The following is a 20,062-nucleotide window of genomic DNA, read 5'->3' on the forward strand; positions in this document are numbered from 1 at the left end:
CTCCCATTAACTTTTTATGTTTTCCCCTCTGGTTATCATTCTGCTGTTATAGCCTGACACTAAAATGCTTACCCTGAAGTCCTGGAAAGCAATATTTTCCTCCAGTATAACTTGATTCTGCACTCTTGGCTTTTCTTGATGTGTTTGAATGTTCCATATAACTAGGAAACTTCCTGTGTTGTTACTCTGTTTGCCTCCTTAAGGTATGAGTTTTTTGTTTACATTACTCCATAATGTAGTGTACACACATAATTCTGGACACATTCTTCCTGTGTCTGATTAAAGTCAAGTACACTTTTCATCAGGTTTGATTTCCAGGTTAGCTAAATGAGTTTCCCACAAGTAGAAGCAATCACATCACAGGAGCTTTTCTTTACCTTTTGGTAAGTGGCCTAAAAAAAAACAAAAAACAAAAAAACAAATATTTTAAGCTTTATGAAGATATTTTCCTGTATTGTCTTTGTCTTTATTCGGTGTTTTGTTTTTTACATTTCTGAGACAGAGTCTCATTCTTTCACCCAGGCTGCCGTGCAGTGGCATGATTATGGCTCACTGCAGCCTCGATCTCCTGGGCTCAAGTGATTCTCCCACCTCAGCCTCCTAAATAGCTACAGGCAAACAGCACCACACCTGGCTGTTTTTTTAATTGTTTTCTGTTTTGTTTTGTTTTGGTATGTTTTCAGAGATGAAGTCTCACTCTGTTGCCCAGGCTGGTCTCTAACTCCAGAGCTCAAGCAATCCTCCTGCTTTGGCCTTCCAGATTACAGGTATAAGCCACCATGCCTAGCTAAGGTTTGTGATTTCTTGGGAAAACAGAACTTTAAAAGGGTAAAGTTTTTATATCCATGCAACTTTCTGTATTACTTTTGAATTCTTTTGGTTATTACTCTAGTTAAATGAATAAATATTATTTTACAGTGACCTGTGACTGCTTTGATCAAGTGTTGTGAACATTTTGACATCTCTGGCAAGGTTTCTCAGGATCAGAATCCTAAATTAGGTCTTTTTGGCCTATAATTAACTTTGGAATTTTCCAGTTGGGTCCCTGGAAAGCATCAAAGAATGCATCTGTCATTTGTAGAGGTAGTAAATGATTAGGCTTATTTGGTAAATTGAATGGGAGGCATTGTCAAATGATAAGTGATACTAGATCCTCTTTCACTTACATTTATGGTTATGTTTCAAAAATTATGTAAACTCAGGCTGGGCATGTTGACTCATGCCTGTAATCCCAGCACTTCGGGAGGCCAAGGTGGGCAGATTTTGAGTTTGAGGTCAAGAGTTTGAGACCAGCCTGGCCAACGTGGTGAAACTCTATCTCTAGTAAAAAATACAAGTTAGCCACACATGGTGACGCACCTGTAATCCCAGCTACTCGGGAGGCTGAGGCAGGAGAATCACTTGAACCCGGGAGGCAGAAGTTACAGTAAGCTGAGATTGCACCATTGTACTCCAGCCTGGGTGACAGAGTGAGACTCTGTCTCAGAAAAAAAAAAAAAAAAATGTAAATTCGTAAGAATCTAGTATGTTATCAGTAATAATTTGGTTATGTTAAATCTTTTTAAAAGTTTTATTTGTATGGATATGTTATTAATTTGAGTATTCTAAAGATTATATGAAATTTATAAAAGTCTGATATTCCTGATGTGACTGTCAGTCATGATTCTGGTTATCATCTTAAAATGCTGCATGTAATTGGAATATCTAAATTTCCTCATTACTGGGAACTTTTATGAAATTTTAACTGTGGATATTCTAAATATATGTCATCCATAGTTATCGTTTTGGATTATTCTCTAAAAGCATTTGCAATCAATGATAGTCCAAACTTGCTTTTTATGGAAAAGACTCTAATAAGCACTCTTGAGCACAGATTTCTGATAACTTTAAAATTGATGGACTGAAAACATGTTTCCAGAACTCTAATAAAGAGATTGATGGGTTCATAAAACTGCTAATCAAGATCAAGTGAAACAAAAAATTAATTACATAAAGTTAATCAATTAACTGATCAAAATAATGATTTTATGACTTTTATTTAAAACATTTTTAGTTCTTCACTTAAATATTTTGTTTTCAAATTTAAGGAAACTTTTTTTCATGAGATATCTATAGTTTACAATAATTTGATGAAGTAGACTTTTGTGAACAAAGATGGAAGCGCTTGCTTTCTCTCCCATCTAATTACTCCAAAATTCAGAAAGTATTCATAAGTGTTCTTATTTTTTATCATATAATTGTTTCCATAAGTTCAATTAAGAAAAGAACTGTCCTCTCCTTATAAGCAGGACACAACTGGAAACATTGGTTCTACTACCAAGGCCTTGGCTAAAATGTCACATTTAGGAAGGTGCATAAAACATCTGGCTTCCAGAGTTCACAATTTTACAGTAGTTAAGATTATCACTTCATGGAAGGCCAAATAATCTTAAGACTGTGAGTAAAATCTAAAGTCTGCTTTGGTTTGGCTTCCTAGCATCAAGAAGTTTTTAAGTCTAAAACTCCTATACGAGAAAGGTAGAGAGAAAAGGTATGTTTCTAAAGAAAACTATAATAAACCTGTTATTAGATTGTAGCTCTGTGCACTGTTTTCAGGTTCCTTTCGTCTACCTGTAGACGTGACTAGATCCTGAATTCTCCTCATTTCCTTCAATATTAGCCTGCAACTTTCCAACTAAAAACAAACAGAAAACTTTTCTGTTCCTAAATCCCTATAAGCTCAAACTAGATGAATTTTAGAAAACAAGCCTCATGTCTGATCACACCAAAGTTCAACAAATCACCCAAAGTTATGATCAGACACATTCAAACTGCAAAGCCAGAGAAGCTGACATTTTCATACTGTAGACAGATTTCCCCCAAGATGTTGGAATAAGACTTTATATCACAATGAGAGTCTTATCCCGCTTAATGCCTACCGTTTTACTTGGCAGGATAATAGTGTAATTGAAATTTTACAATCAATACTTTCTGCTAGTAACTTAACAGAAACTATTCTAAGAAACTTTTTAGTATTCGTTGGTTAAATAAGAAAATGTCTGTGCTATTGCCAATACTACAGGCTGTACCTGGATAAATCCCTCTGGAAAAATTGAGACCCATGTACACAAAATAAGAAAACAGGCCACATGGTTACAACAGGTCTCACTTAATTCTCTGTGGTAATTTGATGTATTCAATTGGTTATCTTTAAATCTAGGTTCATGGCTCAAAACAATTATACAAACTAAAACTGTCATATTACTATTAATTTTATTTTGTATGTTCCCTTTTTAAACTTTGTGTCTGTTACTTGTTACATTTTTGCAGAAGTACAACTCCTAACAAAAAAAGAAGGCCCAGCACTTTGAGATGATAACAAAATACTACAGAAAAGACAAAATTAAACTTAATAATGGATTCCTGGTAGACTTAACCTAAGAGCCACTCCCTGCAAACCTTCTTTATTGCTAAAACGTGGCTAAAAGGGTTTTGACGCTGACTCCTAGTCACCAATAACTCCCCACAACCAGGATGGGTTTATCCCAGCACAAAGGGACATTAAGACCTACCTACAGGATGATTGATCCGTGATGCTTTTGGACAAAGATCTTGACGGAAAGGAGGAAATGTGAAAGTTATCAGAATCAAAATGAAGTCACTAACGTTTAAACAAGAAAAATATCTGACAAATAAAGCCATGAAGAGAGGTTTTCATGCTTTTATATCTGATAACAAAAGCTATCACAAAAGACTCTGCAAAAACTACCTCTTTGTATAAAGACCATCACAACCATACACAAAAAAAGTCTTCTGCAAGGACATCTGCCCAGCAACTGCTTGTTTAACCTCAGACTAGTGTCACCCTTGTCATTGATCCTTCTAGCTAAGTATAATTATTTCAAAACTAGGTAATCCTCCTAATTTTTTTCCTTTAAAAACCTTTGTCTTCCTTTACTTCCTTGAGTATGCACATAATTTACTATGACTTGCATATTCCCATTACAATTCTCTATCCCCACATAAATATCTTTTTCTCTTAGAGAGCCTCTTTATATGTGTTATTTAGGTTGACACATCCAAGCAAATTAATCAAACCCAAGGAGGAGAAGCATGGGAACCTCAGTTTATACAAAGTTGGTCAGAGTGTACATGACAACCTATTGCTTGTAATTGGCATCTGAAGTGTGGGCTGAGTTCTTAGCCTGTGAGATCTCCAGATAGTGTCAGAATTGAATTGAATCATAGGACACCCAGTTGGTGTCTCTTGGATATGTTACGGGGTAAACCCCTCACACATCTGGTCACATAAATGTTCAATGTTGAGTGAGAGAGTATAGCAGAAAGAAAAAAAGAAAAAGCTTGTTTTTCCTTCAGATAGACTAAGTAGTTAGAATGTATCATGTTGATATCATTATTTCTCATAACTACCCTGAAAGATTGAAAATGTTATCCTCATTTTCAAAGGTTTAAACCCAAACTGAGACTTTTCCCCTCCCGGGATGCTCTCTGACTGGGTATCAATGTTGTTCCCATATGTAGTACATTCACTTTAATAGCACAACCTAAATGAATTAAAGAATAGCACAACGTTTTCTGACCTAGAATTAGTATGCCTTAAGCATTGCTTTGAATGCATGCTACCTTGTTTACCTTTATTAACTTTACACATATAAACCTGTGAGTTTAGATCCCAGAAATGCTTTATTCCCATTTTTTAAAGGGCATTTTTTTTAACCTACTAGCTTATTATATCTTTCTTCCAATGTGTATTCTAGCTCCATGTTTTTTAAACTAACGCTAGGATTCTCAAACCAAGGTTCACCATGAGGATCAGGCATTCTTTAGATAAAGCTATTTCCTTATTAATATTATTAACCTCTCCTATTATCTTGTGGAGAAATCTATTACAAAAAATGTATTAGTTGGAATAGACTGGGTTATATTGTAGTAACAAATTAATCCTGAATTCTCAATGGCTTAACATAGTAGAGTTTTTGTTTGTTTGTTTGTTTTATTTTATTTTGTTTGAGACTCGGTCTTGCTCTGTAGCCCAGGCTGGAGTGCAGTGGCATGATCATATCACTGCAGCCTCAAACTCCTAGGCTCAAGCAATCCTCTCACCTCAGCCTCGTAAGTAGCTAGGACTACAGCATTTGCCATCATGCCCAGCTAACTTTTTAATTTTTTTGTAGAGATGGAATCTCACTATGTTGGCCAGGCTGGTCTCAAACTCCTAGACTCAAGCAGTCCTTCTACCTCAGCTTCCCAAAGTGCTGGGATTGCAGGCATGAGACATCACACCTGGCCAATACTGAAAATGTATTTCTTGCTCATTATACATGTCTATCACAGGTCAGTAAAAGTCTCTGCTCCACATAGTCACTCAGAGACCCAGGTTAGCCAATGCCCACCAACTTGTAGATGCCCCATAGGGAATACACAATTTCCTCAATCAGGAAAGAAAAAAAAAAAAACTAGAAAATTATACACAGACTTTTTACTACCTCTGCCCAAAGATCAATTTTGCTTTCATTTTATTGGCCAAAGCTAGTCATACGAGCTCACTAACTACAAGGGGGCTGGAAAATGCAGGAGGATCAAATGAAACAATTGATAAGTGTTACTGGCTCTGTTACAAATCATATAATAATTTTCTAGGCTTTAGTTTATCTTCTAGTCTTTTGACTTAGAGGGAAAAATGAATTATTGGTCACATTGAATAAATGCACTATAAAATTTTGTTTTGTTTTGCTTTTGATGCCCATTTAGAATCTGTATATATTTGCATTTGGTTAAGCATTATTCTGGAGGTGGGGAAGTGGTTTCTTGATGTATCAGCTAACAATTTCCATTGAGGCAAAATAGGAATCTGTAATATTCACTCTTTTACATTTTTATCTTTATGATTTGACACTATGGTTTAGATGTATGACCCTCCTCTGAAAATAAGAAAGATACTCTTTTATATGTAGATGACATGCCTCTATTTCAGGTACTCCAAGATTGGCTTTAAGAGAGAATCAACCTTCCTACACCATTACTTCCCAAAAAAGAGCTAGAGACCAAGTACTCTAAAATTAAAGTCATTATTTTTGTTCAATATCATCCAACATTAAATGGGTTCATAATTTACAACCGCATAAGTCCATTATCAATATTTTACAGTTTAACTTAATATGTTCGCCAGGAAATTATATTTCTTAAAGTTATATACTCTGTGGTTCCTTTTCTGAAATAGTTTTATGGCTAAGGCCAATGTTCAATTATAGTTGCTCAAAAGTTTTTCCAGGGTAAAATAATTGTGGACATGATTAGAGTGAAGGAATTTGACCTTCTGAGAGCTCATTTATGTGTGTTTTAGAACTCACCACATATTACTTTTGGAGAAGAATCTTGCCCCCTGCAAAAGTGTTGCCACAGGCGTCTCTGTGCAGAGGTGAGGTGGGTGCTTTATTAGGATCCTGCATTGTGCTCCCAGTCATTCCTAACTGATACCTGAGTGGGCTACTAAATGACTAATGATTGGGTAGCATATACAGGTTGTTTATGCTGGACAAAGGGATGATTCACATCCCAAGCAGGACAGAGTGCAATGGCAGGAGATTTCACCATGCTGCTCAGAACAGCCTACATTTAAAATGTATGAATTATTTCTGGAATTTTCCATTGAATATTTTCAAATCATGATTGACTGTAGTAAATGAAAACATGGAAAATGAAATCGTGGATAAAGAGGGACTACTGTACTCACAGTTATGGCCTAATCTTAACAAGAAAATGAAGGTCTCTCACTATATTCTGTGCTCCAATCTTGCTCTTAGCTTTACGTTACCTTCTTTTTTTTTTTTCTTTTTTTACTTTAAGTTCTGGGATGCATGTGCAGAATGTACAGGTTTGTTACATAGGTATACATGTGCCACGGTGCTTGCTGCACCTATCAACCCGTCATCTAGGTTTTAAGCCCTGCATGCATTAGGTATTTGTCCTAATGCTCTCCCTCCCCTTTCTCCCAACCCCCGGACAGGCCCCAGTGTACGATCTTCCCCTCCCTGTGTCCATGTGTTCTCACTGTTCAACTCCCACTTACGAGTGAGAACATGCAGTGTTTGGTTTTCTGTTCCTGTGTTAGTTTGCTGAGAATTATGTCTTCCAGTTTCATCAGTGTCCATGCAAAGGACATGAACTCATTCTTTTTTGTGGCTGGATAATAGTCCATGATAAATATGTGCCACATTTTCTTTATCCAGTCTATCACTGATGGGCATTTGGGCTGGTTCTAAGTCTTTGCTATTGTGAACAGTGCTGCGATAAACATACATGTGCATGTGTCTTTACAGTAGAATGATTTATAATCCTTTGGGTAATGGGATTGCTGAGTCAAATGGTATTTCCGGCTCTGGATCCTTGAGGAATCATCACACTGTCTTCCGCAATGGTTGAACTCATTTACATTCCCACCAACAGTGTAAAAGCATTCCTAAACCCTGATGTTCCATTTACTCTGGTTCCCTCACTTTATTTTGCTTTATTATTTGTAGCTTTTTAAGCTGTTAAAACCTTTTTGGAACCACACAAGGTATCAACTGACCTTTCAAAGTTTACTAATAAAAGGCCCGATGTGGTGGCTCATGCCTGTAATGCCAGCACTTTGGGAGGCTGAGGCAGGCAGATTGATTGAGGCCAAGAGTTCAAGACCAGCCTGGCCAACGTGGTAAAACGTCATCTCTACTAAAAATACAAAAATTAGCTGGGCTGGTGGTGCACACCTGTAGTCCCAGCTACTCGGGAGGATGAGATAGGAGAATCGCTTGAACCTGGGAGGCGGAGGTGGCAGTGAGCCAAGATGGCACCACTGCACTCCAGCTTGGGCAAGACTCTGTCTCAAAAACAAGCAAACGAACGAACAAAAAGTTCACTAATAAGAAAGCATACATTAGTTATAGAAAACTTGACCTAGTATATTCTCTTCATAATACGGGATCTAAACATTTTTTATTGATAGTCACTTACCGATGAAAGCTATTAAAATTATCCACCTGCCAAAATGTACTAGTACACAAAAATTTTAGTACAAGTTTAGAGGGCTTGTGCCCCACACTGGAGTGCACCCACAAAATCCCAGGTTGAGAACCCATTCTCTGTAGGGTTTCTCTGATGTTTGCTTCAGCAGATTCATCTTCCCCAAACCTTAAATAACTAAAGCACAGTTTTCAAATGGGACCGACATGCCCCTGGAGGTACTCTACGACTTTTCAAGGGATAAAGGGGCATGAATAGTTTTAAGATTATCAATTTCGAAATCCTCAAATTTCTTTTTGAGGAAAAGAATAACTATTCTTTTCCAAACTTGATCTTCTTGACAACACATCATGGTCAAGATATCACGCCTATTCTTTCTTGCAATCTCCCCTCACTCTTCACAACTGCATTCTCCGTCTCGCTCTGTCGCCCAGGCTGGAGTGCAGTGGCCGGTTCTCAGCTCACTGCAAGCTCCGCCTCCCGGGTTTACGCCATTCTCCTGCCTCAGCCTCTGAGTAGCTGGGACTACAGGCGCCCGCCACCTTGCCCGGCTAGTTTTTTGTATTTTTTAGTAGAGACGGGGTTTCACCGTGTTAGCCAGGATGGTCTCGATCTCCTGACCTCGTGATCCGCCCGTCTCGGCCTCCCAAAGTGCTAGGATTACAGGCTTGAGCCACCGCGCCCGGCCGCATTTTCAATTATTACAAAAGAAAGACATGTCTTTCATGCATTCCAAAACTGTATTGAATCACCCTGACAGTGAAAATTCTGGAGTGAAGACATAGGGATAATTCAAAATATTTGTGCTGATATTTTAACTTTTAAGTGCCAGAGTACGTGTGCAGGATATGCAGGTCTGTTACATAGGTAAGCGTGTGCTGTGGTGGTTTGCTGCACAAATCATCCCATCACCTAGGTATTAAGCCCAGTATCCGCTAGCTATTCTTCCTGATGCTCTTCCTCCCCCACACCAGCCCCTCCCCACAGGCCCCAGTGTGTGTTGTTCCCTCGCATATGTCCATGTATTCTCATCATTCAGCTCCCTCTTATAAGTGAGAACATGCAGTGTTTGGTTCTCTGTTCCTGTGTTAGTTTGCTGAGGATAATGGGATGAAGCCATCTTTAATGAAGACACCATAAACCCATAGTAGGTCTTAGCACTTTTCTCTGTCTTAAACCTATTTCTTTAAAATATTTAGGGGATCCTTTATTTCATTCACCTCCTCCTTACAAGGTGAAATTTTCTTTTCTTTTCTCTTTTTTTTTTTTTTTTTTGTTTGAGAGCAGAGTCTCGCTCTGTCACCCAGGCTGGAGTGTGAGTGGCGTGATCTCGGCTCGACTGCAAACTCCGCCTCCCAGGTTTCAATGCCAATTCTCCTGCCTCAGCCTCCCTAGTCAAGACGCTGGGACTAACAGGCCGCCTCCACCACGCCCAGCTAATTTTTTTGTAATTTTTAGTAGAGATGGGGTTTCACCGTGTTGCCGGATTGGTCTCCTCTCCTGACGTCATGATCCGCCACATCGGCCTTCAAAGTTGCTGGGATCACAGGCGTGAGCCACCGCGCCCTGCCGAAATTTTCATCTGATAGATTGTGTCTGCCAATTCAGTCCATGGCTCAGAATATCACCTTGTCCTCATTCCATAGCATAAGCTGTTCTGGGGGAAGAGGCCAAGGGTCATGGATTCACTGGACTGGATGGGACATGATCCAGAACTTCACTACATTTGGCTTCCCAAGGATCCCACCACCTCCTTCTAATCAGTGATCATGGAGGAAACACATTGTATTCCTATTCACTGTTTCAAAGATCAGGCCTACCTCACTGGCATACCAAGAAAGTTTCCTCAAGTATATTTAGTGTTTATCATTTTCCTATAGTTCTTCAAATATCTGACATTCATCTTTTTCCCTACCTCTATATTCCTTTCTTTTTCACATTATCTTTCTTGATTGCTTTTTAGTAGAAAAACAAAGACATGGATTTATTGTGCATATTAGCACGTCCGTCCTGGAAAATGGATGGAAGTTTCATACACACCACTTACAGTAACAGCTCAGAGTATAAAGTCGAGAAGGAAGAATCTGAAATATTAGACTTATTCTGAAATAAGCTTACCTAGGATGATACCACTTTTGATCAGAATTTGCACTTTGCAACTAGTTAACAGTGGTGAATATATAAAATCTGGTAGTTACAATACATGGCAGTCACTTCATATTAATGCCTCCCCCAACTCACCCAACTTCTGAAGAACAGAGCTTTGTCAAGTTTTGTTCTCCTTTAAGTTTTAATGTAAAAAAATAAAAATTGAGACAAAGTCTTGCTGTGTCGCCCAGGCTGGAGTGCAGTGGCGCAATCTCGGATCACTGCAATCTCTGACTCCCAGGTTCAAGAGATTCTCTTGCCTTAGCCTCCCAAGTAGCTGGGACTACAGGTGCCTGCCACCACGCCTGGCTTTTTTTTATTTTTTTATTTTTATTTTTTGTATTTTTTTAGTAGAGACAGGGTTTCACTATGTTGGCCAGGCTGGTCTTGAACTCCTAACTTCATGATCTGCCCGCCTTGGCCTCCTAAAGTACTGGGATTACAGGCTTGAGCCAGGGCGCCCAGCCAAAAAAAAAAAAACTTTTAAAAAGTCGTGTTGTACAAACATATCCCCAGAGAGAACTGCAATTTACCAAGGTTTTCAAGTGTTTTGAGAGAAATCTTACTGAAAGAATAGTGGTGTCCATGTTCCAGTAAATACTGAGTGAAAAACAATTTTTATACCCCAATCTGAGATATAAACTTGCTTTTTGTAGGAACACAACTGCTGTAAATTAGACAATTGAAGCAACCATCCAAGACAATAACAACGCCTATGACAGTCTGCCATATTCTGGTGTCTATCAAAGCTCATGATGATTCTTTGTGAGATCTTCCCCCATAATTGGTAGCCTGGCTTCCAACAAACATGTTCCAGTTCTCCAATATTTCCTCTTTAGCCTCTCATCCTTGTTTTTGTCTGACTCATATACCAGATGCCTGGCCTCAGCCTGTGCATGATCATAATCTTGAGGGAGGATCCAGTGACGAATCTCGTCTTTGTTCAACTTCCGGTCCTTGTTCGATCCCAGAATTTGTTAAATTGCTCCCGTTCTGATAAAACCCAGTCTGGCTCAGGGTCATTCTCCTCATGGGAAAACATATCCGCAATATATTCATCCTGATCCACAAACCCATCCCTGTTCTTGTCGATGTCCTCCAGGGTTTTCAAAACCACAATTTCCTTCATATGCTCAAACTCTTCAGGATGCAGAAAGGCAGTGAACTCCTCCCGAGTGGCTGTCAGGGCACCATCAAGGTCTGCAGAATCTTCTCTCGTCACGTGGCAGCATCTTTTTAAAAGTGTAATGATCTGAAGAATCATGAAACTCCGCGGGGTTTCCTAGGTGGTAACCATAGGTGGCTTGTTTGTATTCTTCCTAGGAAATTTTGTCATCCTTGTCCCTATCATAATCCTGCCAGACTTTGGCGACATTATCGAAGATGTGTCTTTTCTGCATCCGTTTGATCCAGGTTTTCAGCTCCTCAGTAGTGACAAAGCCGTCTCCATCATTGTCGATTCGATCAACAATCTTCCCCAGCCTCTCCTCGCTCTTGTCCGGGATGAGCTGGTCCAAGGTCTTGGAGTCCTCCTTGCCCAGGAAGGCCTCCTGGCCGTACTGGAAGCTCTGGTCGTGCCCTGGAGGCTGCTTGCCCAGCTCGGATTTGGGCCGCACCACGCGCTCCTTGCGCACTGTGGAATTGGCCCGCAGCGCCCGCGGGCCAGCAGCAGCGCCAGCAGCAGCCCCAGGACTAGCCCCAGGCGGCGGACGCCGCGCGCCATCGTCCCGAGGAGAGGGCGTCCGGGAGAGAGGCGCCGAGTGAGCGACGACAGCGGCAGCTAGGGAACGGGGGCTCGGAGTGCGGCGCCAGCCGCGGGGCTGGGGCCGGCGCGGAGGAAGGGACCGGCCAGTCCCTCCGCCACGGCCTGACCAGCGCCAGAGCAGAGGTGCGCGTCCCCCGGTCCTGGGACTGGGAAACTGCGGGCGGCCAATCTACTTCTATTCATAGTGAACCATAGATGTATGCTTGGGTAGGGCAGCAAAAATCATGGCAGTTTCGCTCAACAACCTCATCTCTTCCAACTTCTACACATGATCACAAAATGCATTATCCCTGACAATAGATTCTTCTCGAAGGAAAACAAAAGAGACTCAGACAAGTGGCAGTCCCCTATTTCATTCTGTAACAAACTCCTGCCAAAGCTTCATGACTGACATAAATATTTATCTTAGCCTTAGAATTAGGAAGGAAGATTACAATTATTGGGATGTATATTAACTCAAAAATGAAGTCTTTTTTTTTATTCTGATGGAAAGTAAGTGTGAATCTCCACACAGTGACTCATATCTGTAATCCAGCACTTTGGGAGGCTGAGGTGGAATGATCGCTTCAGTCCAGGAGTTTAAGACCAGTCTAGGTTACACTTCTAAAATGAATGAATGAATGAATGAATGAATGAATGAATGAATGAATAAATAAATGTCTGTAGTCCCAGCTACTCAGAAGGCTGAGATGGGAGGATCGCTTGAGCCTGAGAGATAAGGCTACAGTGAATTGTGATCGCACCACTTCATTCCAGCCTGGGCAACAGAGCGATACCCATTCTCAAAAAAAAAAAAAGAAAAAAAAGAAAAAAGAAAGTATGATTTGGCTCATTAGTTTGACAAAACGATGGTTTGGCCAATTATTTTACACTTTGGACGTTTTCCATACATTGAATGAAGTAATCCTGAAGCTCCAAGAATTTTTTTAAGATAAATAAATCACGTATCAGGTGAAATATTATATTTGCAAAGGTGAACTAACAACTTTTAGATTTTCCTAGCATTTTCTGTGTATATTGAGATGCCTCTAAGTGAAAGAGTGAGAGTTAACTAAAAATCATCTGATAACTCTTAGTGAAGCCTCTTTGGGAGACTTCCCAGAAATGAAATTACTCTAATGACCGAGCAACAAATATACTTGCAAGTTAGGTAGTTTCTAATTCCACGATTTCAACAGAATTGAAGGAGCACCTAATTGTGTTGTCAATGAGATAATTTAAAATAAAAATGTGGCCTGGTTCAGTGGCTCACGCCTATAATCCCAACACCCTGGGAGGCCGAGGTGGATAGATTGCTTGAGCCCAGGAGTTTGAGACCAGCTTGGGCAATGTGGTGAAACCCTTATCTCTACACAAAAATAAAATAAAAATTAGCCGGGCATGGTGGCATGTACCTTTAGACCCAGCTATTCAGGAAGCTGAGGTGAGGGTATTGCTTGAGCCTGAGAGTTTGAGACTGCAGTGAGCCATGATTGTGCCATTGCACCCCAGCCTGAGTAATAGAGTGAGACCCTGTCTCAAAAAAAATAAAAATAAAAAAATTAAAATTAAACAATAAATAAAATACAAATACAAATTTTTAGCATGTAACTTGAACGAAGTTTAAAAAATTGAGTAAAACTGCCACAATAAAACCTTCTATTCCCATTAGTTACTTATGGGAGTAAAGATTTCTCAGATTGTACATCATTAAAATTAAAAAATAGAATCGATACTAAAAATTCCATTTTCTTCTAGTGATAAGTAATCGTAAGTAATAGTAATCCACAGACAAACTTAAAATGTGGGTAGTAAGAGTCGCCACATCATAGTGTTGCTGTGAAGAGTAAGTAAACTAAAAGGAAAAGGGTTTAGAGAATGCCTGGCACATAATAAAATTCAATATATGTTAACCACTACTATTATTATTCTTATTATCATTATTACCACCGCAGGTGGCATAGAGGTGTTAACCACTCCTATTATTATTCCTATTATCATTATTACCACTGCAGGTGGCATAAAGGTGACAATGATATAACTAACAGCTATGTCCACATGCATTTCTAAAATGGTTTGTATTAATAATTAGTTACCAAATCGTAACATATATACCTTGTTTTGGTATATTGGTACTGAAAATCATTTTAATACCTCAATCTAGAAAAGCATTTTTAGCATACAGCCCTATAATCACAGAAAATAAAAGTGCCTTAGGTTCAGTTTTTATGCATACTTTTATGGCAGAGAAGTATAAAATTATTTATTAAAGATTTCTAAGCATTAAAATATATTACTTTAGGGTAAAATACTTTAGGGAAATATAATTGAAATGAGTTCAAGAAAAAAGCTGACGATGTGCATTTCTATGTTAAAGAAGAGTTTGTGCATGTATTTTTTAATGGTTTATGATAAATATTAAATTGGTACAGCTATTGGATTTCATATATTTAAAAGAACGATATAACCATTTTACTTTAAAATGTCAGAATATGCAGGAAATTATACACTTCGCAACCACTTAAGCCAACATTGGAAAATTTTCTTAAAAATTTTATTGACCGGGCACATGTATTTTGAAAATATTAAGAAGAACACTTCCCTGGAGCTCTGTCTTTGATTTTTCACTCAACTGTACAACCACCTGAATTGTAGAGTTAACTCACACTCATTGTTCAATTAGTCTCTTTATAATCAACTCTAACTGCTGAAGGAGTCTCTGAACAGGCATCTCTGCATGTGACCTTTCATTTAGTTTATATTCCCAAGTATCTATGAAACATCTCCAGTTATTGTTTTACTGACAACCTCAAGCATGATTTGTTGAAACCAACCTTATTTCTCTTCCAAACTCTTACTCTGTATTTGTTAGTACATTTTTTAATGACAAAGAACCCGATACAAATGAGGTTTGTTAAAGAGAATCTATTGCCTCACACAACTAAAACTTTGAGTAAGAGAGAGAGTTTGGACATGACTGGATTCAAGGCTCAAGTCTTATTTTCAGAGTTTGGCCTCTCTCCACACCCTGACTTTTTCTTCTATCGTGGTGGTAGCAGGCAAAATGTCCATGTGATAGCAAGTGGCTGCCACTACTCCAGATTTAACAGTCTCTGAGCTCTAAACTCAGCAGGCAAGAATATCAACCTCCATCTTTCATCAAAAGGGACCAGGTGCAGTGGCTCATGCGTGTAATCCCAGCACTTTGGGAGGCCAAGGTGGGTGAATTGCTTGAGACTAGGAGTTTGAGACCAGGCTGGCCAACATGGTGAAACCCCATCTCAACTAAAAATACAAAAATTAGCCAAGCGTGGTGCACGCGCCTGTAATCCCAGCTACCTGGGAGGCTGAGGTGGGAGAATCACTGGAACCTGGGAGGTGGATGTTGCAGTGAGCCGAGATGGTGCCACTGCACTCCAGCCTGGGCAACAGAGCAAGACTCCATCTCAAAAAAAAAAAAAAAAAAATCCACTAGACATTCTCACTTCTGCTCCAACCTAGTTCTACAATGAGTCTTTCTCTAGTTGGTCCCCACACTTATTTTGTCACTGGAATATGATGGTTGTTAACAGTGAAGACAGTAGAAGCTATCTGGGCTTAAATTCCACCTCCATGCTTTCCTAGCTCTGCAAAATTTGAGCAGGTTTACTGAACTACTCTGTGCTTTAGTCCCTTCGCCTATAAAATGAGGGTAGTACTAGTACCCTCTTCATAAAGTTGCTGTAGGAAGTAAATAAGCAAATTTACATAAAACACCCGGATAATATCTGGCACATAAAAACTGCCCTATGTACATTAGCTATTGCTATCAAAAAATATTATTCCCCCTACATTTATCACAGAGGTGACAAAGATTAGCAATGGGAGCATTTTAGCCCATGCACATCAGTTCACACCTAGTCTTACACTGCTTTTCCATCTTTATTTTCTGTTATGAGCCAATATTCAGTTACTCTAGGAGGCTGTCATCCATTTTTCCTCACATTCCCTGTGTTTACTAGTTTCTGTTTCTCTGTTTTGTTCAGTCTATTGATTTTTCCTGAAATGCTTCTGCTTTGTATATCTAGGATGCCGTGGTTTGGTGTCGATGTTTATGTTTCTTTTGATTTGGTTTGTGCTAAAATAATTGCAGGCTGAGTTGCTATTTTCGAACCAATAAAGGGTGAAATAGTCAAAAGCATACCTGTTCCTAGTCTGACGCTTGGTAATAGCCAATGCAACCTTTTTTTCTAGCAGCAAAATTGGGAAATTGTTGAGAAAGAGAGATAGATTGAGAAAGAGATATTGAGAGAGAGATATAGAGAAAGGGAGCAATACTGAAAGAGAGAAATTGAGAGAATGCTACTGGTAAACAGATACATACACACGCGCGCGCATGCACACACACACACACACACACTTCATTATGAAACCTGAGCAGAACATGCTGTTAACTGTTTGGGAGCAAACTGGAGTTTGATGGAGTGAGTTAATATCCTGGAATGAATAGGCTAAGCATCCCATAATTGAACTACTCTGATCTCCTGACAATCTGTGGGACCAAAAGTGTGTGCTAATAGGATTACTTACTTCTTCTACTTTGTCAAAAACAAGGACACTTGAAAAAGTTGTGGAAATTTTGAGTGTGTTCCTATGACCAGCTTCACAAGACAAGATTGTCCCAATGGTTCTGTACCTAGAGTTACTCTGGGGGAATATCTACATAACTCCTTTTGGAGATACCATAACTGTTCATTTGTACTCTATATTTTGTGTAAAACAGATTGTATGACCTCAATTATAGTTGAAAAAGTATTACTTGGCACAACTCTATAATTCTTAGCCAAAACTGAGTTTTGGCATTTAAAAACAAGTAATATAGGTTTGCAATCCCACGATTCTACATCTGAAGTCTAAAACTCTCCTAAAACTGAAAGTGCGTTCATAACTCACTTGGCAGCAAAACCTGACCTGACCTGGACTCATTTAGCAGTAAATCCTGTCTGAAATTGAGATCATTTATAATGTTTATCCTGCTTTATATCAATATGTTTAGGTAAACTTGTCTAATTTTTATATATATATATCATATATATATTTTATGTATATATATCTTATATATATATATGTAGTGAAACTGAACAGATGTGAAAACGTCTATCAAATACAGTCTTCCTTTCACTGTGCATTTAATCTATTAGATAGGGGCTGAGGTTAAAGCTGGATTTTAAAACATTTCAAATGGATAATGATGAGCACCATAAATTAATTTACATTTACGTTTCCAGATTATGAGAAACTTTTTAGAATCTGCTTTCCTTGTAGTTTCAAGGAAATGCTGATAAACTTGTTAAACTTTTCTATAGGTTAATAGACATCCTAAAAGTTATTCTTTTTGTGTGCCTGCTTCTTCATTCAAATATTTAAAGCTTTTCTGTGTTTGTGACCCAGTACTGCTTACTATTGGCCCCCAGAATCCCATCATAGGCCTAAAGGCAGCCCCCAGTTCACCTGCGCTTTCAGAGGTGTCTCAGTTCCTTGTTTCTAACAGATGTAGCCAGGTGATTCCCATAGTTGGATTTGTTTTCATCTTTCTTTCTCTAGCTTAATTTCTAAACTTTTCTTCTCCTAATATGCCATCAATATTTTTATCGTGTTCCTATTTTCTATTTCTAATTCTCTTTTTATTTTAATTAAATGTAATTAATTAATTAATTAATTTTTGAGATAGCGTTTCACTCTTGTCCCCCAGGCTGGAGTGCAATGGCATGATATCGGCTCACTGCAACCTCTGCCTCCCAAGTTCAAGCCATTCTCCTGCCCCAGCCTCCCAAGCAGCGGGAATTACAGGCATACACCACCACTCCCTGCCAATTTTTATACTTTTAGTAGAGACGGGGTTTCACCACGTTGGCCAGGCTGGTCCTCAAGCTCCTGACCCCAAGTGATCTGCTTGCCTCGGCCTCCCAAAGTACTGGGATTACAGATGTGAGCCACTGTGCCCAGACTATTTATTTATTTTTTTTTGAGACTCCATCTCCATCTGTCACTTGGTTTGTAGTGCAGTGGTGCAATTATGGCTCGCTGAACCCTCAACTACCCTGGGCTCAAGTGATCCTCCTGCCTCAGTCTCCTGAGTAGCTGGGACTACAGGCATGTGCCAACATGCTTGGCTAAATTTTGTATTTTTTTGTAGAGACAGGATTTTGCCATGTTGCCCAAGCTGGTCTCGAGCTCCTGGGCTCAAGTCATCTGCCTGTCTTGACCTCCCAAAGTGCTGGGATTACAGGCCTGAGCCACCACACCAGCACTCTTTTCTTAATTGCCCCCCAAAATAGTAACCTATCTTAGAAATAAAATTTTCTTGCTTACCAAAACACATATAGAAATGAGGTTAAGTATACCAGAATTTCATATAAAGGGAACTTGTACTTGAGGAAAAATTACTGTTCTTACAAGTCTTCAAAAGTAGCTTCTAGTCATTACTTTCATGCAGACATCCCCTGATTCTGTGTATATAGCACAGTCACCATAATTTATGAGATAATGTCACTCTCCCCAAAAGGTGGGGCTGATAATTTATGTTCCTGGCTTAGGAATGGCTTAGATAACTCAAGCAGTTTCTTTCCTACACATGCCCTCATACCTGATTCAAGCCATTGAACCAACCTGGGATTCATTGAGTCATTCAGTCTGAACATCCTGAAGGTTCTCCACACTACACTTTCCAAGAAGGCATTGCTATAGAGTCTGCTATTGCAGCTCAAATCATAAGCATTAGAGTGCTTTTCGGGTTTATACTTATTCAACTAGACATACATATCAAGCAAAAACATCTTGAGCTCTGTATAGATGGTAATAAGTAAAGGTTATCATAAACAGAAAGTTTGTGATATATCCAAATTGTAAAAGCATGGCCCTTACACAGGAAGATGTGAGGCTTCCTAATCTCTGAGCTAACATTAAGGGCTTCTTTTTCATTTGTGCCTAGTTCTACTGTCTAGTAGTGTAACTACTCTCTTAAACAGTAACAGTTAGTGTCTCTTTGCCACTGGCATTTTGTAATTAGACTCAGCTCCAGCACTGACATGATGATATATAAGTTGTAAGCGGCAGTAGTTTATGTTCATGATAATGCATTCCGGTAGACTAAAAGTCAATAACCACTTGACATTCAGAAAGCATCTTCATGCTGGCAAATGCAATGCTTCTTAGTCAGTTTGGGCTGCCATAACAAAATACTGTTGTTGTGGCTTAAACAACAGAAATTCATTTTCTTGAAGTTCTGGAGGCTGGAAGTCCAAGATCAGGATGCTGGTATGATCGGGTTCCGGTAAGAACCTTTTTCCCGGCTTGCAGAAGATGCTTTCTTGCTGTATCCTCATATGGCAGGGAGAGAAAGAGCGCAAGTTATCTGGCATCTCTTCTTATAAGGGCACTAATCCCATCATGGGGCCCCAGCCCTATGACCTCATCTAAACCTAATTACTGTCCAAAGCTTCATTCCAAATACTATCATACTGAGGGTTAAGGCTTCACATAAGAATTTCAAAGGGACATAATTTATTCCATAGCAGCTTCACAATACCCTTTCAGAGTAAGTAATGAAATAGTTATGTCTTCTGGGAAAAGCATCTGCAAGAAGTAATGAAACAACAGAGGCTTAGGCAAGAGGTACAGGTGAAAGGGTTTTTCTCAAGAAACTCTCTCTCTCTCTCTTTCACACACACACACACACACAAACACACAGACACCCACACACAATGATTTCACAATTTAGCACCCAAGAAATTCCCTCAAACTGCAGCACTTGGTCCTTAACATAAGGACTTGATTCTTTAGCGAAGTTTACTTTTCAGAATAATTTTGGTGCTTTTTAACATTGCTGCCTGAAGACTAACCAGGGAACAAAACAAAAGCTGTAATTCCCTTTTGCCTGCTGAAGTGAAGTCGTTTAGTATATCTACATCCACAATTAATCCTTAACAAAGAGCATTTCTTTACTCATTGTTGGATTGAACAATTCAAGAGGAACAGGAGTTGTCATTTATTATTGGTTTTCAATTCTTTTGCATTTTTATATTTTCATGCTTTGGTGATTGAGTTTAGCCTAGAGGGGATTCCAGAAATAAAAGATCATCCTTTTGAAGACCTATTCCTTCCTTGACTGCTTTTTTTTTTTTTTTTTTT

At 39.1% G+C, this 20,062-nt stretch overlaps 1 pseudogene; it reads right to left on the reverse strand.

The window, feature by feature from the left end:
* Positions 1-10,892: 10,892 nt before the first annotated feature.
* On the reverse strand, positions 10,893-11,872 carry LOC108538495 (reticulocalbin-1 pseudogene; annotated as a pseudogene).
* Between the last annotated feature and the right edge of the window lie 8,190 nt (positions 11,873-20,062).

Source organism: Rhinopithecus bieti, unplaced genomic scaffold (genome assembly GCF_001698545.2).
Source record: "Rhinopithecus bieti isolate Rb0 unplaced genomic scaffold, ASM169854v2 scaffold_15197, whole genome shotgun sequence".
Classification (NCBI taxonomy): domain Eukaryota; kingdom Metazoa; phylum Chordata; class Mammalia; order Primates; family Cercopithecidae; genus Rhinopithecus; species Rhinopithecus bieti.